Source organism: Oryx dammah, unplaced genomic scaffold (assembly GCF_014754425.2).
Source record: "Oryx dammah isolate SB20612 unplaced genomic scaffold, SCBI_Odam_1.1 HiC_scaffold_2, whole genome shotgun sequence".
NCBI lineage: Eukaryota > Metazoa > Chordata > Mammalia > Artiodactyla > Bovidae > Oryx > Oryx dammah.
Genome location: NW_024070186.1, coordinates 63089550 through 63115965, shown reverse-complemented (window position 1 = coordinate 63115965; position 26416 = coordinate 63089550). Strand labels below are relative to the sequence as shown.

The window sequence follows — 26416 nt, the reverse complement described above, 5'->3', positions numbered from 1 at the left end:
GGAAGCCGATTGGTAAAAATATGATTTTTTATTCACTTGCACAGGAAAAAAATCTTATAAAGACTTTATTTAAAAATCACAGCAAGGCATCTCTTAGAGAAATAAGATTTCTTCCTCTCATACACATTAAAAGTGTAGAAAATATTTGTTCTTTGTAAACTTACTTGAATCTAAGTTCTATAGGAAGAGAGAACTTTGTTTCATTCATTACTGACAGTGCCTATAATAGGCAATTAAGGAATATTTTTGAATGAATACAGCATAAACAGATTGACACAAGGGTAGGAGTCCATCTGCCTCTGCAGATGACCATACACAATTTAAAAAAAAAGAGATGAATAATAAGCCAGAAATTATTGGTACCTAGATAAAATGCAACACAACTGCTCCTATACTTCCTAAATTATCCTTTATAAACTTCCAGAATTTTGTTGAAGAACTCAGTCTATTTGCAATATATATATTAGTATATACATACACATGAAATGATTAATATTTTTCAACCAGGAAAACATGATTTCTGGAAATGACCCAAATAGACACTTCATGATAAAAAAAAAAAGAAAAAGAAAAGGTGAAAGTTTGGGGAAAAAATTCAACTACTCTATGTAAAAGACTAGCTCTAAAATTTATTTTCTTTCTTAAAAAAACTATTAATTATAAAAAATTGCATTAAAATTTTTGTTATTTAGATTCTAGGATAATATAAAAGTAGCAAATAAGTAAGCATAAATTATTTATTAATAATATAGTGAATACCAAAGTAAACCAATTTTTTAGAATTCCTAATATAAAAACACAATAGATGTGGACTATAAACAACACAGACTGATGTAGGTATCTATAGATCTTGTCCTCAGGCTAATTATAAATTAGTTCAAAGTTTGCCAAAGTAAATAGCACAGCTTACATACTTCTTTGCCAACTGTCTCATAAAGCAGATGGAACCAACAATCTAAAGGACAATGAAAGATAATTTCTTAACAAATTCTTTTTCCTCTGAAGTTGTATGAGAAAGGTCACTTTCTCACTAGCTTACCTTTTGATGTCCTTATCATTTTTTGATTATACACATTTTTATGTATTATGCTCTATTTATGCATTCTTCAATAGCATCTTTATTTATGACTTTGTAAATCAACATCTTTGTGATAGGAGGCGAAAGTCACTTAGCTAATTACACATACTTGATAAGCTGCATAATAATAACTACTGCAGTACTGAACATTAGTTGAAAGCATGTAAATTACTGCAGTTATTCTCATTTGGGAAAAAACAAGAGACTTTTTTTTTTTTTTTAGTTATTTAAAACATCTTTGTTGCCTCCATATCCACCTTCTTAAGTATACTATTCTTTCAGCCCAAATCATGACACTAATAATAAAATGAAGGTTAAATCCAGTTCTATGAGTCTAACCAAAGAAATAAGAACAAAAACAAAACAAAACTCGAATTAATCCAAATACTTCTGATCTACAATTGAGGACTTGGTTATATGAAGCTTCTTCCAGATAATGCAATTGCAGTAAAAACGAACAGTTTAGACACTCCTCACCCCACAAGGATGTTGTAATGAAATCTGACTTGGTCCAGCCAGGAGATTAGAAGTGCATACAGAGAGAGAATGTACAGCACTAGAATATTAATATGACTTCTGTATGAAGATTGAAAATTCGGCAAAGTTATAATAAGGTCAAAATAACACTTAGATAATTTACTGCCAGAGAAAATCATACTCTCCTATGAGTGATTTACTGGATGTTATATAAAAACGGAGTGTGGACAAGCTACATTCAGATGCAAGCTTGCAGCTGTCAGTGTCTACATTTGCTCAATCTGGCTAGAGGATGATTTGAAGGTTGATTTAATTGTAGCTTCTGAATCATGTTCTTCCCTATGTTTTAAATTGTTTAACATAAATATAAAAATGTTAAAGCAATTTTAAGACTGTAAATATTTAGTATAAAAAGCTGCAAATCCCCCCTTTTTTTTTCTGGAAGAATGACTGAAAATAGGAAGACTGTCTGGGAAAATATACCATTACTTAATAACGGTGATTGCCCATTAGTTACAGCAAATTTATCCTTATATGAGAAAGTTCATAGGCTATTCAGAGAGAACTGAGGATAAACAAACAAAAACTAGCTTTTTGTGACCTGTTTCCTATAAAAGAAACAGGAATCTATTATCTGTTTTTAAAAAAAAAAGGTTCGGAGATCAAAGTTGACCAGCTAGGAAGGAACATCTTTGGTTACCCTGCCGACAATGTAATTACCTAAGTATCTTCTCTATACCCAAACTCAAAGCAGAGATTCAAATCCTGCCCATGCTACCAGCACCAACACAAGGCTCCACCAAGGAGCTTTGTCAAAGTCTAGTCAGCTAGAGCTCTCCTCAACCATCTTTCTATTCTTTGACAGCCTTCATTAAATTCCAGGTTTCACCTAGCCATTCACTTCCAGCATCAGCAAATCATCCTTAGGGAGAATATCTTGTTCCTCCTCTGCAAGCTGTTTCCCCCATGTTTTTATTTCCACTTTTATACATACCTCCTTTTCTACATATTTTCTTGCCGGGTTTTCTGGCACATTCCTTGGATATTCTTTTTACTGAAAAATGAATAGAAGACTAGAAAATAACATGGCGCTCCATCACAGACCGCCGGAACATGCAACACCACTATCTAACTTAATATGCTCCTGCATTTACTGAGTGCGAGAGATCCCCAACTTCGCTGAGTCTGCACATGCAATGGAGAAATGTTGATGCATCTTCTCAGAAGTCATTCGGTAAGAAATGGAAATTAGGAACCCATTTCTACCTAAATATACGTGCTGCAGAGGAAAGAAAAGGAGTAGGCACAGGGGAAAATAAGAACAGAGACACTAACACACATAAACAGAGCAGCATGCACGCATGTAAAATATGTCTACATGCCAACAGGAAAAGCCATGCATGCTATCAGTACATAAAAATTAATATCGTTAGAGTAAAAAAGAGAAATATAAATATATCTCCCTGTTTTTCCTGTAGTAAACTCACCATCCTCAGTTGGGACGTATATGTTTAAATACAGGCAATCTTCACTCTGGTCTTGTACATACGATGAAACCACATCCAAGTTATTAGTAAACCACACAGGAAGCATGACTTCCGGCAATCTGCCATCAATGATATTCTGGGGGCAGACAGGAGCAAACTGAGTAGCATTCCTGATGTCTGACCAAGGAGATGGTGGTTCTGGAGGCTGAAAACGATGTTCCCCTGTTGGCGGGGCTGCATATGGAACACCAAGAAACTGAATAACAGGACCCAAAATTTCATTATTGAGTTCTTTCTTGATCCCTCTTATTTTGCCAAAGTTGGTAGTCACCAGTGGGTCTGCATCATCCAATTTTTGTGTGAGCACATGGGCAGCGTGAAGCAAACAGTTTAACACACAAAGAGTCAATGAGGCACCCAACCCCCTGTGTACCAAGCAGGCCATGACTGCTCTCCAAACATAATCTGGCCACGTGCATCTGGGCACTGCCATGGTCCCACATTAGTTGTATAGTTGTCTGGTTACAGTGAGTCAAAGTTATTTGTATCCACTTGAGAAAAACCGTATATTGGTAGACTACACCTCTGATTTCTTAAAGGCGAGTTTGTCAAGAAAAGCTCAGAAAGCACTTCGTGCAGCCAGTATCTCCATTGATTTCACGTGTATTGAAGTAGCATCTTCAATCATCACTATTTATCAGACCATATCCTATTGACTATTCTGTTTTCCATCGTAGCAATGTGGTGACAGTGGCCACTGACTGTACATTTCCCGCTTACAAATCAAATCCAGTTAGTGCAGGTCTATATCCTAGAGAAAATGAAAATAAATAATTAGTACAAACAAGCTAAAGTAGACAGAGTGATAACTAGATATTTTACAAGCTACAGAAATACATTAATAGTGGCTGGAGTCAGGTGAGTTAAATGCTACCACAGGAAAATTATGGTTTGATGTAAGATGACAGGTAAAATAACTGAGTATTAGAATATTGAGAAACTTGCCTCCTGACTTTATACACATTTAACAGAAAGCAGCTCTTGTCAAAATATACAGTGTCAGGAGCATTTCACAATACAGTTTTTTCTTAAATACTGAAGGCTTATGTTAAATTTTTCCTTTATTGACGATCTTCAATCATTTTATGGAACCACAGTATTAATCATCAAATATACTAAAAATTAGAACTCAATAGCAGAAAATCTTTTTTAAAAGATATTGGTAGGGAATTAGTGGACTAGAAATAAACTTTGTAAGAATGACTATGTTTATTAAACAAAGTATAGGCCCAATCCCATCTTATACAGATAGACAAAAATAATTTTGGAACAAGAAAACCAATGCTAGCTCAACTATAATCATTTAAGTGCAACTAATTCTGAAAGATATGGGAATACCAGACCACCTGACCTGCCTCCTGAGAAATCTGTATGCAGGTCAGGAAGCAACAGTTAGAACTGGACATGGAAAAACAGACTGGTTCCAAATAGGTAAAGGAGTACGTCAAGGCTGTATATTGTCAACCTGGTTATTTAACTTCTATGCAGAGTACATCATGAGAAACACTGGGCTGGAAGAAGCACAAGCTGGAATCAAGATTGCCAGGAGAAATATCAATAACCTCAGATATACAGATGACACCACCGTTATGGCAGAAAGTGAAGAAGAACTAAAGAGCCTCTTGATGAAAGTGAAAGAGGAGAGTGAAAAAGTTGGCTTAAAGCTCAAGATTCAGAAAATGAAGATCATGGCATCTGGTCCCATCACTTCATGGCAAATAGACGGGGAAGCAGGGGAAACGGTGGAAATAGTGGCTGACTTTATTTTTCTGGGCTCCAAAATCACTGCAGATGGTGATTGCAGCCATGAAATTAAGACGCTTACTCCTTGGAAGGAAAGTTATGACCAACCTAGACAGCATATTAAAAAGCAGAGACATTACTTTGCCAATAAATGTCCGTCTAGTCAAGGCTATGGTTTTTCCAGTGGTCATGTATAGATTTGAGAGTTGCACTATAAAGAAAGTGAGCACAGAAGAATGATGCTTTTGAACTGTGGTGTTGGAGAAGACATTTGAGAGTCCCTTGGACTGCAAAGAGATCTGACCAGTCCATCCTAAAGGAAACCAGTCCTGGGTGTTCATTGGAAGGACTGATGTTGAAGCTGAAACTCCAATACTTTGCCCACCTGATGCAAAGAGCTGACTCATTTGAAAAGACCCTAAAGCTGGGAAAGATTGAGGACAGGAGGAGAAGGGGATGACAGAGGATGAGATGGTTGGATGGCATCACCGACTCAATGGACATGGGTTTGGGTGACTCCGGGAGTTGGTGATGGACAGGGAGGCCTGGTGTGCTGCGGTTCACGGGGTCACAAAGAGTCAGACATGACTGAGCGACTGAACTGAACTGAACCGAACCTTATAAGGTCAGTCTCCTTGTTATTTCTCAAAAGTATACACAAAGTCATTGGCTACAGTTCCCTCACCTTCAATTAAGATTCAAGAATTTAAAAGATAAATTACCATTAGACACAACTTGGAAAAGAGACAGAAGTTGGCATCATTATTTTGCAGATTTTTTAACCATCTAGTTATATATTTTAGGCTTTCCCTGGTGGCTCAGTAGTAAAGAACCCACCTGCCAATGCAGGATACATAAACTATATATTTTAAATATCAGTAAATTTGCAACAGGAAAATGAATTTTTGAGTCAAAGTCAATATATTTTAAGTTAGAAATGTTCTTACTATCTGACAGAAATCAAAGGAACAATACAAAAAAGAATGTGGTAGTTTAAAGAACAAACATACCTAATCATAACATCCTGTATATTGACACTAATCAAACATCTAACACTGTTTACCCAGTCCAACTTAAGACACATCGGAATAAAACGTAACATTCAGTGCCATGCATTTCACAGTCTACCTTACATCAACTGCAAAATACCAAGCAACTCGGCAAATCTGTCTTTTCTTGTTCAAGCAACTTTTTAGAGTGCTTAGTCTGAAAACAACGGTGTTGATTTGTATTATAGATGGTTCTATCCTGTCATTTTATGGGAAGATTCCTGAAGAAGTGCTGGTCTGGCAGTGAGGCTTCCCTGACTTTGTGTTATTGAAAAGGAGATTGTGAAAACTATATAGGGCAGCAGGAGATTTGATTCAAGCCTGGTGTTCCCTTAGCTCTGAACAATTCATCACAGATGGTAATAAGGAGATAAATGTCTTTATTCAAGAATATCTCAGTCTGTGTTAATTCGCATACCTTTGCTGTGAAAGCACATTAACATACAAAAGTCAGGCTTAGACCACCCCATTTCTGTGCCAGAACTCCAGCATCTGTTGAAGATTTAGCTACACAAACTCATTTCTATTGAGTATGTAATACTCATTCTTACACAGAATTGTGGTGGGCCACAATTAAGTCTTTTCTGATGACATTTTGGTCTTAAACAACTAGGTCTTTCCAGGTCACATTTTAGTGTTAAAATGCAGCATTTTTGACACCTAAGAGAACCTGTGGTGAGGATTTAAAAGTCTTCAACACCATATTTTATACATCCTAATCTTCAATAGTTATTTCTAAATATTCATTACACACTTATACACTCATCAATAATAAAAAAAGTACTTGTTTGGTTCCTAACAAAATAACTCTCATTTACACACTCACAAATCCTTAACTGTGTTAAAAATAAAAGGGCTGCTGTTTCCCACTAATGTGCTACTTTAACACAAATTGTAGAGGATGAGAATTTTGCATGCCATGGTAAGTTTTCAAATTCTAATGTTTAGCTTTTGAGGTTACAAAAACATTCCATTATACATGGGCTGACCTGTACAGGGAATTATAGTATGGACCCTAAATAGTTTTCAGAGGTCACTGTTATAATAACAACAGTTGCCCAAGTGCAATGTACAAATATGGCTAGTTTAAATAACTGAAAATTTAAATGTGTGTGTGTGTGTTAGTTGCTCACCCATGTCCAACTCTTTGCAACCACATGGACTGTGTAGCCTGCCAGGCTCCTGTCCGTGGGATTCTCCATGCAAGAATACTGGAGTGGGTAGCCATTCCCTTCTCCAGGGAATCTTCCTGACCCACGGATGGAGCTAGGGTCTTCTGCATTGCAGGCAGATTCTTTACTGCCTGAGCCACCAGAGAAGCCGTGTGTGTGTGTGTGTGTGTGTGTGTGTGTGTGTGTTGTGTGTGCACGCCAAAATATAGACTCTCAAATTTGTTGTTAGGAAATTTTACTATTTATTGGTGTTTCCTCTGTATATGCCAAACCCTTGGCTTTTAAACCTTTACACCTCATTTACAACAACCCTATAAACTGGGTTCAACAGTTATTCCCTTTTTACTCACAAGGTATTGAGACTTAAAGAGGTTAAGTGCCTTGGCCCTGGTTCTCAGCTAATCAATAGCAGATCCAGGAGCCCACTGGCATCTAATTTAAAGGCCATCCTTTTGATCATTACACTAGATACAGTCTCAAACTTCACAATTAACACTTCTTAAAAAATTGATCCTAGTGCCTTTAAAATTGAATTGTAAAAGTGTTTTATGTTCCTTCAGAAGATAGACTCTAGGTAAATTCTCTGACAATTTCATAGAAACAGAAATTTAAATGCTTACCCTGTTCTTACTGCAACTTTGGATTTTGTTACCTTTTTTATGACTTTTTATTTTTTTATTTTTTTTATGACTTTAAAAAAAATTCTTTATTTTAATCAGAGGATAATCACTTTACAGTATTGTGATGGGTTTTGCCATTCATCAACATGAATCAGTCACAGGCAGACGTGTGTTCCTCCCACCCTGAACCCCCTCCTGCTTTCCTCCTCACCCTATCCCTCTGGGTTGCAGAGCACTGGCTTTAGGTGCCCTGCCTCATGCGTTCACTTGTACTGGCCGTCTATTTTACATATGGTAATGTACATGTTTCAAAGCTAGTCTCTCAAATCATCCTGCCCCGTCCCCCCCTCACCCTCCGCCACTGAGTCCAAAAATCTGTTCTTTACATCTGTCTCCTTGGCTGCTCTGCATGTAGTATCATTATTACAGTCTTTCTAAATTCCATACATATGAGCAAATACACAGTATTTTTCTTTCTCTTTCTGACTTACTTCACTCTGTATAATATGCTCCAATTTCATCCACCTCATTAGAACTGACTCAAATGTTTTCCTTTTTATAACTGAGTAATATTCCATTGTGTATATGAACCACAACTTCCTTATCCATTCATCTGCCGATGGACCTCTAAGTTGCTTCCATTGTAAATATTATAAATAGCTATTGTAAATAGCACTGCAATGAACATTGGGGTAGATGTGCCTCTCTCAATTCTGGTTTCCTTAGGATGTATGCCCAGCAGTGGGACTACTGGGTCGTATGGCAGTTCCATTCCCAGTTTTTTAAGGAACCTCAACACTGTTCTCCATAGTGGCTGGATAGGTTTGCAAGATTTGTTACCTTTTCTTTGCCTTTTTAAACTTTACATTGAATGGGTGTTCATATGCATTTACATTAAAATAATGATGAGTAACCAAAAAAAGCCCAACTTTATAATAGCACAAATGTCCACTAACAGACATTGACAGATGAACTATGATATATTCACAAATTAAAATTCTACACTTCAGTTAAAATAAAGAACACAGACCTAAATATCAACATGAATAAACCTTAAAATTTTTGAACAAAGATTAGATACAGGAAAATGTTATTTAAATAAACCTTAAAATATGTGAAACAAAATTACACATTATTCACAGATGGATGAATATGTAATAACACATGATTTATTATCATAGGTAAGAAGAAAAGGATATTAAATTAGTTCTAGCAATTAATGTTATAAATTGATTAATTGGAACTATGAATGATAACCTATGATGGGGCCTTAAAAGACCACAATTAACTACAGCAAGTTCTAAAAATCTAAGAGTTTGATCGTGTTGGGTGATGTGTATACACACACGTGAATACACACGTATGCACACACACCTTTGTTGAGGAATTCTCTACATGTTTCTGCATGCTTGAAGTATTTCATAATAAATATTGATTATACATTAAAATAATGAGGTCAGAAAATCCTTATTCAGCAGTCCAGGCAAGTAGATGAACTTATCAATCCACACTGGATTAGCTTTCCTCTGACTTTTTAGTAGGTGAAGATAACTAGCTCACAAATTCCTCCATTATTCTTCTTTGGTTAAGGCATGTGCAATTCCAAAGGGACTACAAAAATAAAACAAAATAAAATAACAAAAATAACAAAACAAAATAAATAACATTTAAATAAAATATCAAAAATGGTAATGTATTATCTCTTGCATTAATTTATCATAAAACCTGGTCCATTAACTAGTTTGTTCCTGAGTGACCCAGATCAGAGATGATGCTAGAAAGAATATAGAGAAATTTCTAGAACATTAAATATTCACAGTAGATGGACACATTCATCCAATTCTTTCTACACTCAACAAACATGTATTGGCTATCTATGATTCGTATGCTGTTGTGCTAAATCTTACAAGAATTTAAAGATAAGTACAGCCTACTAATTGTTTTCAAGTAGCTACAATATTGAAAAGAAACGTCACATTAAAAATGGCTCTACTGCAGGTTGGAATGTGACATGTGTTCAGTCAATATATTACAGGGAGTTGGAACCCAGGAAGGTGTCTCCAACTTCTAACTTTACATAGCCTATTATGTCTAATTTTTAATATTACCATATATTTTCTATCTTATTTTGTTTTTACTGATTGTTTTCATTTGTTCAATCCAACCCCTCCTACTGAATTTTTTATTCAGGGGCAAGAATTTTGTGTTATTTTTATATCCATCATAAAATCTATGTGAAAATCATTTACCAAGTGTAGGCATAGGTTGCAAATGATCTGAACTGACTACACACTTATTACCAAAGCTGCTTAAAGTTTGACCAATGCAAACAACTGATGGTTGTTATTCACCATAGTTATATGCCATAAAGTCACTGCAAACACTGAATTGGGAAATATGGATCCATCGCTCAAAGAGAAATGGATCTGTGTCTGTGTGTGTGTGTATATATGAATATATACGTGTATATATGGGCTTCCCTCATAGCTTAGTTGGTAAAGAATCCACCTGCGATACAGGAGACCCCAGTTCAATTCCTGGGTAGAGAAGATCCACTGGAGAAAGGATAGGCTATCCACTCCGGTATTCTTGGGCTTCCCTTGTGGCGCAGCTGGTAAAGAATCTGCCTGCAATGCAGGAGAACTGGGTTCAATCCCTGGGTTGGGAAAATCCCCTGGAGAAGGGAAAGGCTACCCATTCCTGTATTCTGGCCTGGGGAATTCCGTGGACTATGCAGTCCATGGCGTCACAGAGAGTCAGACACGACTGAGCGACTTTCACTTCACACTTCACACATATATATACTTATATACATATTTCAAATTGTTATGAATGAATTCATCCTGGTAGATTCTATTTTCTTTATTTTACAAAAGAGAAAACAAAACTCAAAAGTGTTTGGTGACTTGTCTGAAGCCACTTCACTAATGGGCTTCCCAGGTGGCTCAGTAGGTAAAGAATCCCCCTGTAATGCAGGAGATGTGGGTTTGATCCCTGGGTCAGGAAGATCCCCTGAAGGAGGGCATGGCAACCCACTCCAGTATTCTTGCCTTGAGAATCCCAGGGATAGAGGAGCCTGGCAGGCTACAATCCACAGAGTTGCACACAGTTGGACACGACTAAAGCAACTGAGCATGCACGCACCTCATTAACAGATGTCAGAGCTGGGATTCAAATCCCCTCTACCTGACCCCAGAGCTGGAGCTTCTTGCACTGCAGTGCACTTTCTACTGTCTCCATGCTCTGATCATCTCTGTGTGGGAGTTGAAGCAAGAAGTCAGATCATCACCTTGCTCAATCTCAGCAGGAAGTGTGCTCATGTGGTGACTCACATTTTTTGCTGCTTTGCTCATGTCTGTGAATGACTGCAAAAGCACTATGAGTATTGACTTTGGGGTTAAAAAAAATTTAATGAACAGGCAAAACTGTAATACAGATCCAGAAATAATGAAGACTGACTGTATTAACTAAAGAAAAATAATGTTTTATATCCATGAATCTATAAGTTATTTTGAGGTCAGAACATATTAGCCTTGTAACAGCACTTAGTAATAATAATGGGATTTAAGAGTTGCATTTTGTAATAATAATGTCATAAAATTTCATTTAGTAACATCTGGTTTCAGTGGAGTGTAGCAGCTTTCAAAGGCCAAGCCTGGCCATGCAACTGAAATGTGCTTTCGGGAAGAGCTCACTGTAAGAGAAACTGATCATCAGCAGACTGTGGGCTTCCTATACCAGGATGCTTCACATTCACACTGGTGGTGGTTCAAGACCTTGAAACAAGGGGTATCCCATGAGACCCAGGAGTGAGAGAACAAAGAAGCCTGAGTCTGAGTTTCTAGGCCCCATTCAGTGCATACCCTTCTCCTGCTATTGCTCTATTTGCCTGTAATAAAGCTGCCCAATGAGTATAAACTATTTGAGTCCTGTGAGTCCATTCATTAACTGACCACTTAATGTAAGTAATGTGCAATTAATTTACATAGTAAGTAATTAAAAATGAAATGAATAAACAAATGTATGCAATCAGAAAAAAAATGTTAGGCTTTAAAAGAAGAGACAGGTCTACTTCGAGTTAGTGGAAGAGGACAGAGTTCATGAATCAAGAGGAATATTAGCTCGGCCTCAAAGAATCAGACCAATGCTGATGGTCACAGAAGGAATTCTGGGTAGAGGGCACATTCTAGAAACAGTGGAAAATATATGTAGTAAATAGTGTGGCTCTCAACCTCCCTGAGAGCAGCTCACACTCCAAGGCAGGAAGTCCACACCAGTGCAGAAATGTCCGCTCTTCCTTTCTCAGTGCAGACCCACTCAGAGGGGCCATTCCAGCCCCCAAGCTCCCTGTGGAAAGGGGCCAAGCAAGAGGTTGGTGGTGATTCCCTGGTTCCTCCCGCCCAGGTGCTTTTCCCAATGGCAAACCAAATAAACTTTTCACAAGCAAATCTTCATCTCAGAGCCTATTTTTTTCCCTGAGAAACCTGACCTATGAAAGAAAGGAGAAAGAAGGAGCCACATTTGAGAAGGGCACAGTTTGGTTTGGCCAAAACACAGAGTAAGTGAGGCTGAGCACTGGATGAGATTGGAAAGGCAGGCTACTGCCAAGTCAAGCAAGCTCTTCATTAAAAGGCTAAAGAGTTTGGATTTTATTCACTGGATGATGAAAAACCATCACATAGACTTAGGAGGGGAAAAGTACTATCAGATATATTCACAAGAGAATTAAACTGGCAGTACTGTGGAGCAGAAATCCCAAAAGTAATGGGTTTATACCCCACCACAAGAGGACCAGATGAGAGAAGGGAAGTCAATAGTTGAACTTCTATGTATTATAATGTTTTATAAAGCAAAAAGAAATCAAAACCAAGCTTGATAATATGTATATATGGTTTCATACAGTGACTTCACATGGTTGGATGTTGCATACAGCACTTCAGATGTTCTCGGGAAGGTGATGGCTCTACACTGTAGTGGATTTGCCAGGAGTGGTATTTTGTTTTTGTTACTGTTCCTTTTCAATGTTTGGTGATGTATTAGAGTTAATACCACTGGATAAGCACATTTACACATTTTTCATCATGTTTCAGTTAATATAAACCTCACAAAATTGACTACTAAATTATGTTTTCCCCACAAAATACAGATTAAAAGAAAGTACTAGTAATAGAATATGGATGAGAAACGAGCAGAAATGAAACTTCTCCTAGTTCTAGCATAAGCTCTTCCTCAGCTATACTGCAAGACTGACAATAATGACTACCTAGAAAAGTTATGACCAACCTAGATAGCATATTGAAAAGCAGAGACATTACTTTACCAACAAAGGTCCATCTAGTCAAGGCTATGGTTTTTCCAGTGGTCATGTATGGATGTGAGAGTTGGACTGTGAAGAAAGCTGAGTGCCGAAGAATTGATGCTTTTGAACTGTGGTGTTGGAGAAGACTCTTGAGAGTTCCTTGGACTACAAGGAGGTCCAACCAGTCCATTCTGAAGGAGATCAGCCCTGGGTGTTCTTTGGAAGGAATGATGCTAAAGCTGAAACTCCAGTACTTTGGCCACCTCATGCAAAGAGTTGACTCATTGGAAAAGACTCTGATGCTGGGAGGGATTGGGGGCAGGAGGAGAAGGGGACGACAGAGGATGAGATGGCTGGATGGCATCACTGACTCGATGGATGAGAGTCTGAGTGAACTCCGGGAGTTGGTGATGGACAGGGAGGCCTGGCGTGCTGCAATTCATGGGGTCGCAAAGAGTCGGACACGACTGAGCGACTGAACTGAACTGAACTGAGTCATATATAATAACGAGCAGAAAAAATATTTGAAAACAAAGAAGATAAGTTTGAAATGGAAATACAGATACATTTTAGTAGCTCTGAACTGTGCCTTAAGAATCTCTACAACTTTAGATATTAATAAATAATGAAAAGAAGCTATCAAGTTTATAAGATATTAAAAAAAAAACCCTGACTTTTTCTCATTATTTAATGTCTATTTTTGTGTATGTGTTGCAATCTGATAATAGAAATATTTATGGAGGAGTATAAATGTATGTACTATGTTTAGTCGCTCGGTCATGTCTGACTCTTTGCGATGCCATGGACTATGGACTACTAGACTCCTCTGTCCAGGGGAGATTCTCCAGGCAAGAATACTAGTGTGGGTTGCCATTTCCTCCTTCAGGGGATCTTCCAAACCCAGGGATTGAATCCAGGTCTTCAGCATCGCAGGCGGATTCTTCACCGTCTGAGCCTCCAGGGAAGCCATAAACGTATATTTCATGCTTTTTATGATTTGGTTATCGAAAACAGAGCAGTATATGACCACAAACATGTGGAAACCATTACCTCAGTAAACGACCTGGTGGGGAAGAAACCAGGAACAGTTTTATTTTCATATTTTATACGTCAGTTTGAAGTATAGTTAAATATATCTAAATTTATGTGAAAATGACATCAAAACCAGCTAATATTAGAGAGCACAGCTACTTGCCAAGCTGTCTCAAGTACTTTACATTAGTCCTCACAACAAACTTATAATCCAATTATTCTTATTTGAAAGGAGGAAAATGAGACTTTATATGGCAAGATAACATTTTTAAGACCACAGAGCTTAAAAAAGAGAGAGACAGAAAGAAAGACAGAGACAAGACTCCCTACCTCTTAAAGAATATGCCCTGTGTATGATACATGACATTTTGCTTCTGAATGAAACTAACTCAATAAAGTCGCGTGCTCAGTTTGAGAGATTTTAGAAAGAAAAACACACAGGACACCAACAGAGGGAAACATGAGGTTAACAGGCATAATTTGGAGCAGATGGCATGCAATTGAAAGTTTTTCCAGCAATGTTCCATAACATGAGGCAAAGAGTAAATGACAGAAGTTAGGACTGAGGATAAGCAAGGTAAGAATGATAGAATTTCAAGGAGCAAAGGTTATAAGAATTGATCATTTTAGTGTTTAACAGATTAACTAAATCTAGGGAAGAAAGCAAGCAGTACCAGAAGGGCACAAGGAGAAAAAAGTAAGACAGGATTAGAACCAAAAGTCACATAGATGGGAATATCAAAGGTCAAGATTAGTCATGTGGAAGTTCAACTGCTATCATAGCCCATGTTGTGGCCATACCAACATGTAGCTACGGAGAACAAATGTCCTAACAAGTATATTCTGCAATGATCATCAATTAATTAATAACTTCATTAATGCCAGCACCAACTACTACGAGTTAGAGAGAATTATCATCTCTGTGTAACAGATAATTAAACTGAAGATCAGAAACACAAAGCCTCTGAAACATTTTTCAAAAAAACAAAAGAATACAGTTTTATGAATGTAGGGAGTTGCAACAAATAGAAAGAGATAAGGCAGAAGAATTTAAAGGGTTTAAAGATAAACCCTGCCTCCTCCTCAATTTTGTCCAGAGCCCCCTTCCAGAAGGAAGGGCAGGCAGGTCTCTGCGGGTTCTCAGTTTACAACCCACTCCCCCTTCCCTTCACAGAATATGTAAGCAGGGTTCTACTTGTTCTCTCTCTCCTTGAGCTACTTCCACTCTGAATGAACTTCTCCAATGATGTAAGCAAACAGTAGAGAAAATAGAATGGTAGGAGAAAAGGCAAACTAAAATTTGACAGTAATAAGAGAAAAAAATTTACCAACAAAATATTTTAAAGAATAGCAAGGAAAAAAATGTAAGTATATTCCAGATATTCTACCCGGTAACAGACTATCTTAGTGAAAATACAATTCTAATAAAAACAAACAAAGAACATCACTGAGAGTCCTGGTCAGTGAATTCAATCCAACTTGTTTACCAAGGTTCTTCCTTCCCGGGGAATACTCTTACCATTAGATTTTGTCTGGAGAGACTCCAGCCAGGATCCCTCAAGGCCATTAGAACTAACAAGATTCAAATGTCAGTTCAGATCCTCCCAGCCACAAAAACACTCCCTCTCTGCAACTCTCAAAGCATTTGTTGCCTTTTTTCTTCAGGAACCTTTAGTACTTTACACCACAGTAATTTGTAAACTCAGATTCCCTATTCATTGTTATTACAACATTTAGTGCCAAGCACTGGGAAGGCCAACAAGAAGAAGATAGTCATGGTGATGACACTCACAGAGACTAAAAGTTCAATGGGGAAGACAAACGTTATGTGAATCAATCACACCACTTAGTTATAAAGGCTTTGCAAAGAAGGATAATTCTCGGAGGGGAGAGTTAATGAGCCTTGAGTAAAAAGGATGACTGTCCTGAAGAAGTAATCTGTAAACTGGGTTCTGAGTAAAAAGGATGACTGTCCTGAAGAAGTAATCTGTAAACTGGGTTCTGAAAGGTGAGTGGAAGTTGACAGGGGACAAATCCTGTCAGAGGCAAGAGAAGACCCAAACACTGTGAAGCCTGGGCCTCTCTGTGAACAAAGAGTTAAGTGTGACTTCAGAGAAGGGTGAGGCATCAAGCCAAAAAAATCGGGATGTGAGATCTTACCCCAAGTATGATGAGAATAATTATAATCACAAAAATAACAATCAGGTTAGCCTTAACATTTCAGAAGAGAGGCTATGGCTTTTGAACAGTTGATTTGAAAGCAACCATCCCCAGAACAATTAATTACATTGTAAGTCATTAGAAAATATCTCTTGAATAACTAACCCATTCATTCTATATATTATTTTTCTTTCATTAACCCTAGCCTCAGATTTTATTTATTCAACTGTGATACGTGACCGCTGTGAAGGCATTATCTTAATTACACTTGGCAGCAAAAGGAGATAAAACAGAAGAGGTGAAGATAAATAGAAGGACAAAGAAAATTCCTCGTCATGCAGAGGTGTGGAGGCATGTTCTTACAGACTGATGACTAATTTTGTTACCATTTGGAAAAAAAAGTGAGATCTGAAGATGCCATAACAGCTTTCTGACAGCAGAAAGAAAAAGAGATCAAGGTGATAGCATTTCCTTCTGCATTTTACAACTGAATATTTCTACTAAGACCATCATTACAACAAATGGCTAAACTTTAGTGAGTTTCTCCTTTATTTTATTTTGGGGATGCAAGCGAAACAATCCATTTAACATTTGACTATATAAATAAGTTTTACTTTCTGTTTACTCTGAACCTACTCTCAGAATCTCTACATATCAATTGCTGTTTTAAAATCTACAGAAGAGGGTTAACTTTCAAATGTGGAAGGACATTAAGAGGATTTGAAGGACAGCAACTGTAAAACAGAATGTTTAAAAATAAAAGCACAGGCAACTGTTTTAATGCATACGTCAAATACCACAGGATGCATATTTAAAACCAATTGGTGATGCTGTGACTCTCCTAGAAGAAAATGAATAATCACTCAAGAGCTCAGGAGAGACAGCCAGGTAGAGTGGATCACATCCCTGGATATTAAACTGAAGCTTTTGTCTGAAAAGGGCTACTTTGGGGTTGCAAGTTATTGTGTCCAGAAGCATATCTGCCACTATCTTAAGTATGCCTAACTTAAGTATGCCTGCCAGTATCTTTATAGTGAAGACAGTGCAACCTAAGAGCAGTGCTACCTTCTCAAGTCACTGTTTAAGTCTCTTGTTTCTGGTGAGTTGTGCCTGGGAAGAGCGGAGAACTGCCACTCCTGGTGCCCTGCTTAACTGAAGTTCTCTTTAAAAATCCTGTGCTGCCAGACAATGGCTACAACGTTGGCAGAGGCAGTGCTAAGTTTCTCAGTGTGGCCCTGTGCCAGGGTGAGTCAATCTTGACCCCTTGCAGGATGATTAGCAGAGAAGGGGTAGTTAAACCTTTATACCCATTCAGTCCTAGGTTTCTGCAGGAATTGGCAAATACTATAGTTACTATTGTTTAAGGAGTAACTGTCTGCTAGGAACTGGACTGAGACCACCAACTCCTTTCATGTAAGGTACCAGACAACAATAAGGGTTCTGTCACTCCTGATTCGGCTTAGAGCTCAAGCTTTGCCCCAAAGTGACAGATGATTATACTTGCAATCTTCTTCAGATATTCACACTCATATTTTATTTCCTTTCATATTACAGTTCTATTAGTACTAACAATAACAGAATTCAAAGCAATACTCTATCCATGTGCCATTTGTATAACAAAACATCAGTGAATACACAAGAATTTAATATACACATAAGTTTAAGTGAGTTCACCATTTAAATAAAATTGAACAATAGGAATCTTGTAACTATAAATTTTTTAAAAACTGAAAAAAGAATTAATGACCAAAATGCCAAACATGATTATATTTTAGATCTTACTGTCCATGTTCTAAGTGTTTGAATTAGTGCTTCCAAAGTTCCTTGAGATATCACATTTTCTACACAGCAGAAAATAACTCCAATATTCATTTTGGTAAATTATAACCTCGAATAATCCTATTATACTTGTGAGTCCTGATAAAATAATTTATCACAATAAATAAACTACATAAAAATTTCACTAAAAAGTTTCAATTCTTATTTGTCTTTAATTAAAATTCAATCTTTTCAATATATTTCAACTTTTGGAATTTTGCACATAGTTTTAAAATATGTATCAATTAAAAGTAACAACTGACTTAGGTTAAGAAAAATTAAAAGCAAAAATGAAGAGATCAGGTATTAAGCAAGAAGTTACATATTTAGTTGTTAATATGCAAGACTAGGATGAGGTTTTTTTAGTCATTCAGCAATATTTGTCAGTTGCTAGTAATATGTCAGGCACTATTCTGGGTGTTGGGGGGAAACACAGAGCTTTGAAAAGCCAGACAATATCCCCTGCCATTATAGAGCTTATATAAGCTATACCACTGTATTATTGCAGCATGTAAAATGTATTACTCGTATATTAAATAATTCCTCAGGTTTATTACTAAAGACCACAGCTTTAAATAACAGAAACTTTTGGCAACAATCTCATAGCAACATATGCATTAGAATACTTGGCACAGTTAAAGAGGTAAAGACACTAAGTGACTTTATTTTTTACCCATAAGAAAAAGGATAGATAACAGTGTCACATGTGTGTAAAGTTTTGGACAGCTAAGTAATATAGATTTAAATTAAAAATGACAGATGCACCGACTTGAAACTTGAAACATAATGGTTACTGAAGTGAACCTTTACTCCTTGTAGCCTTATGGTTAACTAGTAGATGGCTGAGTATGATTTTCAGGTCTTAACATTGACAACTGTTTGTCAATGTGATATGTGGTAATCACTGTTTTTCTGGTCAGTTCTGTCATAAGGGGAATGGTGGTCCTATGGGAAAAACTTATACTAACAATAATTCCAAGTTAGTTTTTATCAAGTCAGTATTCATTGATTTAACGAGTGACCATGTTAAATTTCCAAGCATGGAGTATTCCATATGAAAGTATGCACCATAACTACCTGAAAAAAGACAAGAAGATTTTCAATTCACTTTGAAATGTTACAACTAACCTCTTATTTTTCCCCTCAAAGACTCAATATTCACTGGGTATTTCAAAGAGGAAAAACCTACCATTACACATAGGTGATGCCAAAGGTGTGTATAAGAACAAGTTAGCCTATCAAACAGATATTGCCAAAAAGACAGTTGTTGAAGAGCATGTATAAGACCTTCATGCTATTGCCTGACTGCTTCCCTCTTTCCAGAATTACCTACATTAAATACAGACAAAATGTAAGAAAACCACATTCTAAGGAAATATTTGCCCAGTATTCCGTCTCTTCTCCAACTTCTGCCCAGATATAAAATGCCACCACCAAATAAATAAATGGGCAAACATAAATAATTTCTAAAATTTATTTCTAAGTTCCCAAAATTAAACAGAACTATAGGTGCAGGTAAATTGACATATGAGCAGTCCTCTAACTGAAACACCACCTACAGCACACCCAAAGGGATGGCACGGATTCTGACTGGTAGATTAAGCAGGCATATATGGTATTAGGAAAATTGACCACAGAAAAGTGAAAGGCTGCTGTGTCTGAAGGGAAGTGGTATAGAACGTGCCTGGATATAGTTAACATATTAAATCAAAATTGTTATAGAGAAGTGTAAAGTCTGAAATAGTGTATATTCTTTGATTTCATAAGGCAGAGCCAAGCGCATCAACTTAAAGGCAGGTCCTAAGATGTCAACTGAGTTTAGTAGGTCTCGTCTCAACCTGGAACTTTCTTTCTTGTCATGTATCCCTGTGGTTTTTGATTTTATATCTGCAGTAATAACTTAACTTACATTTGTTCCAAAATGAATTTCATGCTTAACTTGTTTTTCTTAATTAAACTTTCTTTAACAGTCCCTAATATGTGTATTATTAAAACTCATTAGTCCTATTCACGCTTGCCTGTCAGTTTTTGGCTACACATTCATATATTGAAGTGCTCAGCTGCTATATATAGGAAGAAAATTAAATAATAAATATGGGGATTGAACGTTTTATGAGTGTCAAGATGAAAGAGTGCCTGCAAGGCCCATAAGGTTTCACACAAAAGAGGCATTACTGCTAAAGCTAACATGCTGACACATCTCTCATCTATAAAGTCTGCAGTAATGGCACCAGTAAAGCGTGTCGCCATTGACTAGAATTTCTCTTACATGCAACAGAAACAGGCACAGAAGAGATTATATTAACTGTTATAAAAAGAATTCACATAAAATCCTCCAAAAGTTTAATGTCTGATAATTTCAAATGCCTGGAGTGATTTATTAGTTTTCCTTAACTTCAGTTAAGCTTAGAGTTGACAGTCTCTCTCTCTTTCACACGTTTGCTACCATATAGGTGTTTTTTGTGGGGGTGGAGGACAGAAATAATTCATATCCTTCTATAGTAAGAGAGTGTCTCTTACTAAGACAATGTCAATGTGATGTCATTAATAACAAAGGAAAAGTAATCAAATCTGTTACTATAAGAAATTATTCTTAGGAACAGTTGAGAATGTTGCTATCCCACAAGATTAAGAGATTAGCTACTTGAAAATGTTTTAAATTATCTTTCAAAAAGCATTTTAAAGGACACCCTAGATTTATCATGAGTCTTCTATATGTTAATTTTTCAAAGATTTTCTGGGCTTTGCAAATTTGAAATATTAAAAACTGAAGTTTTAAGTTTTGTTTTTAGCATTTCTTGACAAAGCAAAAGAAACAGAAGATTTCCATTTTGAGATGCCATGTGTTAAATTTCAACAAATCATTAAAATAGGATTGCCCTTTTCATTTTGCTTTCAATTAAGAGTGGAGCAATTTCCTTTAAAAAAAATCGATTAGTGTAAAATAACATTTAACTGTATTTAAATATCTCAAAATCATGAAACAAATCTGCAGCAAATGTATTAGCACCCCCTGAATGTTAGGCCAGCTAGATCACATGGAAGGGTTCTAGGGACAGGTGCAGCAAAGCTCCAGTGAAGCAACTTGAGTTATTCCATGGTGATAAGCTTTGGGGAATCCAAAGCTATTTCTAATCACACATATTAGAAACCATGCTTGTCACTTTTGGGGCTAATTGAGAGTTTCTACTTATTTACCCCAAACTACCACATTTTGTGTATTCTGTAGCAAAATTGGGACAGATGATCAAGGCCACCATGTTCTTTTTAACAGTCATGACCAAAAAAAACGAAAAAACCAAAAATGTTATTTGAATAAAGTAGAGCAAATGTAACTAAGTGAACGCTTCAGGTTTTTTAATAGTTCTCAAAATAATTCACTCTATTAATAATAGACAACATTTATGTAACTGGGGGAGTTGCTCTTCGTTTACTGTAGCTTTTAAATTATTTGGGGATATATAGTTTTATTTATTTTTATTCCTATTAACTTTCCAAAGTGGATCTACCACCTACAAAGTTTACTAAAGTTTTATGTTAGGAACTGCTTGTAGAAACCACAGAGTGGGTTAGAGTTTTCACCTTTTCATTTTCACTGCCAAAAGAAAATGGAACAGGGGCCACAAAATATTGATTATTCTTGCCAGAGGAAAATATTGTTCAGTCATGACAAAGGCACTTTAAGCTAACTCTTCCGGCTTTCGCACCATTGTGCATGCCATTACCACTGGGTCAGTGGTTGTGAAAGATGGAAATTAACTTTTACAAGGACTTCCTTTTTCATATATCATACTCTCCATCTACTTTTATAGTATCAACATTATATTCTCTACTAGCCTATAAAGAGGGATTCTAATCCATCTCCCATTTGCCTTCATGACATATTTACTATTATATTTTGTTATTTGTTAGCTGTCTGTTTTAACTTAAATTTTTAAAAAGATGTTAATATTAGTGGACAATGTAGCTATGATCAGTGGCTAGAATGTACCAAAACACAGAATATCCATTCTTCTAGCTCATGCTGCACATAAACCACATGACTTAGAGCTGTGTTTAAAAGGCAAACCCAGCCTCTGAGATATCTTCTTAAAACTAACACCCCTGCAGGAACTATTTCTTGCTATTTTTCTAATCTCTAGAAAAACTTTAAAGTTTGCAGAAATAACTAATAACGTTTCCAATGTAGAATCCTTGGGAGACAAGAGTTTCATTTTTTGCTATTTAATCTTAAAAAGGAAAAAGGAATGGCATTGATCTTCTTTCAGAATTTAGACTTAAGAAACACATAGATACACACAAATCCAAGAAAGTTTGGTGAGGCTCCTCTTTTAATACCAGAATGTCTGATGTATCTGGAATTCTTGAAGTACTTGGATGATGAGTGCTTAGTTCACGATGAAGAGGTTTTAATGCTAAAACCATAAAGGTATATGGTATCTACATCTATTTCATAGTCTATAAACAGAGACCCCTGAAAAAATATTTGATGCTCTTCTTTAAAATAACAACATGTAGAAAATTCATTTTTTTATGTTTTAAAATTATCTATTTCCATTTTAGTCTAATGCAGCTGAATGAGGTTTAAACTTTAACGAAATGGCCTTAAATAGGAAAAGCCAACTAACATTCTGAAGGTATAAGGAGCCTATGAAGGCAGGGGAGTGCCTTAACTCATTTAACATATCTACATACATATTTTAAATCCGTTCTCTCTACGTAATTGTTCTGAACCTATGCGGACTCCAAAATTGGTTCAGAATTATATGCCTTTCTGGATTCCAAAGCAACTTTTAGTTTCCTTAGTCAATTAATATTCACTCATTGGAGTGATTATTTTTAATTACATCTGCTGAAATTGATTTCCCTTCTGTAAATAAAGATGAGCTTTTGTTGACAGCAATGAAATAATATTTTTAAAGAAAAAGAAAAAGAAAAAAAAAGCTCAATTCAGCAGCAAGAAAACGTCTGGAAACGCGCGCACACCGCTCAGTTGGAAAGAAAAGCCAGTAAGTGGCGAGGCAGCCAGGGCAGGCATGCATTGGAAATACAGCCGGCTGCCTGGCGCACTTGCCAGCCTGGGCCCTCGGCAGAAAGGCTGCAACGCCTTCCTGGACTGGTCCAACTCGAAGAAAAGTTACCTCGGACTGTATTATGCAAAGTCGTACAAGTAAATTACAAGACAACATGTGTGGCCGGTCACCCACTCTTACAGTCTCCATCCGATGCAGTGAACCTGTAACCCTTTAGTGTTCGGCGGGGAGGAGGGAGAGGCGGGAAGGGGAAGGATGGAAGGGGAAGGGAGAAAGAGAAAACACGAAAACGGCCAATCCCCGCTGCAAAATTCCCCTAGAAGCCAAGACAGCTGCCAAAAAAACGGCAGAGATAGCAGCGGTTTCTACTTGGGCTTTCCCCCTCCACATGCAGGTTTTCCAAGGCATCGCTGCCTCCTCTCTTTAAAGTATCAGTAGGAGAAAGCACTAGATCCAAGAGGGATCTCTCAACTGAGAGATTTTCAACGCAAAGTTCAGAGCTTGGAGGGCTGCTCGGCTTTCCCACCGTCGCCACACAACACTGTTTTTAAGCTCGATCTAGGTAGCTCCCTAGAGATCTACCGGAGATGTGCGAGGTGGCTCACATCCGACCACTTCACTCCCCATTTCACAGGCGCCGCGTCCGCAGCACCTTCCGCGCAGCGGCACACAGACCCAGGCAGCCCCCTCCCAATAAAAGACCCCAAACTTACCCTCAGTAAGATAAATCCACAGAGCGAGCCCCCTCATCTTTCCCCAGTCCCCTTCCAATAATTCAAGGAGACAGTTTCTACAACACTTCGCCGTCAAATTCAAGCTGAATTGCTCCAAGTATCTACCAGTTCCTAGACGCTGATTTTGGAATCTTGAGCATCCGGTAATTCTTGTTTGACAATTCAAGATGCTTCCTTTATTTGTTTTCTTTTTTTCTTCTCTAAGCAGCCGCAACCCCAGTTTTGCGCCCCCCCTTCCTTTTTTTTTTTTTTTTTATTCACCCACGGACACTTCCAAAACGTGTCGATTGATCCTTTTTTCTCTCCAGCTGCAACCACGATCCAGAATCCTTAGGACCCCAAGCCACCTCCATGTAAATCCGAGCATCAGGCAAGAAATACAAATGATCAAACAAGGTTACTTCTTTCAGCTGCAATCAGATAATCCTACTAATCCAATAGATTTATCTCGATTGGAAATTGACCTCAAAAATGAATCCCTGGTGCTGATGTCCAGTAGAGCGATTTCGTAGCCCTGTTCGGATGACCAAAAGAACTGTGGATTCTTTCTTTCTAAAATGTTTTTGGATTCTGGGTGCACAGCTAGCAAAAAAAATGCCGAGGACCCTGGTTTTCCCCTAATATAGGTTTCCACTCCAAATCAGTGCAGGATGAAAAATGGTACAAAGATACCCCTAGTGGCTTAAGGTGATATTGCAGGGATCTCATTTTCTTTTTTCTTTTTTTGAAATCCCTTCTCCTCACCTTTTCCCGCCCCTCCTCTCCCCCATGTAGATAACTGGCTGCTATAGTAGTGAAACAAGAAGGCTGACCGTAGATTACCATGAATAGTATGTGACTACTTGAAAAAATCGTCTGATCTTTCTTCTTTGTTTTACTTTAAAGACTGAATCTGTGCTTCTTTCTCCTCAGTATTCCATCTTTTTCCTACAGAAATTTTCCCAGGGGGGATAGAGTAGCTAAAAGGCCAATTTGGGACAGCCAGTGATTTCAAAGCAAATGTATTTGCTTCCTGAATAACTACAGATATCAAAAGAAGCCTCAGTGTGCCTGAGATATGCTGGGTTTTAGTGGGGGGAACCTAAGGAGCATATACATATATTTGTATATATATGTATACAGACACACACACATATATTTGTATACACATGCACTTATGGCAGGTTTTAGAGGGGAAAAAAATGCAATGAATTTCAGGATTCCATTCGGTAAGCAATCTCTCTTAAACTTTACTGTGTCTACCAATAACCTAGCGATCTTTTTAAAATGAGGATTCTGATCTAATAGGAACAGGCAAAGGATGAAATTTGCCTTCACAGCAAGTCTTCTGACCACACTCTGATTTATCAAGGGCCCAGTAAACTCAGGAAGCTTAATTCACCTTCCAGCTTGTGGGTGTAGTAGCTGCAAGGACTCCAAGATTTTCTTTCCTAATTGACTAAATAATTAAACCTTTTTTAGTGTAAGAGCTACTAAGGAGTCAAGAGATCTTACTTCTACCACTCGTTTTGTTATTAATTGGCTATGTGACTTTGAGCAGTCACTTTTGACCCAGGGTTAATTTATCTATTAAAAATCAAAGAGTAAACTCAAATAAATTAACAGGTATACTTGTTCCTGGATGGAAGACTTGACTGTAATTTAATCTATAAAATTAAAGTAATTATTATTGAAAGCCCACGTAGTTTTTCATAGAACTTGAAAAGTTAATTCTACAGTTTGTTTGCAAGAGGGAAGGGTCAAAATCTGTCAATACAATTTTGAAGAACAAGGTATGGGGAATTTCTGTATTGACTATTAACGTTTAATATACAATGACAATGACTGAAGCATTGTAACTTTGGTTCAGAGATAGAAGTTAGTCCAGGAAAATAGAATACAGGACTTAGTAATATATCCCCACATTTATGGAAACTTGATAAATACCAGATGGCAATATGGGCAGTACAGAAAGATGAATTATTCAGACAGTAAATTAGGCATATGTAAAACATATATGTATATCACGAAAGTTAAGCATAGACTGAGAGGATATATTTGCTATGCAATGTTTGGTTACATAATCAAAGAAGGATTAGTATCCAAGTACCTAAAGAATTCTCATAAATCTATAAAGACAAGAATATTATTTAAAAAATGAGCCAACAAATGATTAACTGACAGAAGAGGATTCTCAATGTTCAATAAACATCTGAAAAAAGTATTGAATTTTCCTAGTTGCTACAGAAATGCAAGTTAAAATGGTGAAGTATCATTTCACAACTATGAAACTGGCAAAATTTTGTAAGTCCAGCAATAAGAAAAACTTATGAGGATGTGGAGAAACCATGAAGGACAGGTAAAATAGTACAACTTCAGATAGAAGTTTAGCAATAAAGGTTCTTCCATCCCCAATTCCAATTTCTCCACTCCTGCATTCTTTTCTGTGTCTCTATGCATGTACAGAAAATACCCATTACAGAATTACTTGAAAGAGGAAAAAAAAAAAAAAAGAAACTTTGGATATATAAGTGAACAAGGAGTTTATAGAATATTCACATATTGTAATAGTACATGCAGTAAAAGAGAAAAATGAATGCACTGTAGCTACTTGAGTTAGCATGACTGCATGCAGAAATGCAATGTGGAGCAGCAACAACAAAAGCAGGGTGCAG

At 37.0% G+C, this 26416-nt stretch overlaps 1 long non-coding RNA gene across 1 annotated transcript in view; it reads right to left on the bottom strand.

The window, feature by feature from the left end:
• LOC120869811 overlaps positions 1-24803 on the bottom strand; it is a 260156-nt gene extending 235353 nt beyond the window's left edge. Inside the window, exons 1-2 of the long non-coding RNA XR_005722635.1 lie at positions 23742-24803; positions 3043-3853 (exon numbers count right to left, since the gene is read on the bottom strand). This is a non-coding gene — a long non-coding RNA (uncharacterized LOC120869811). The remainder of the gene's footprint in view (positions 1-3042; positions 3854-23741) is intronic.
• Between the last annotated feature and the right edge of the window lie 1613 nt (positions 24804-26416).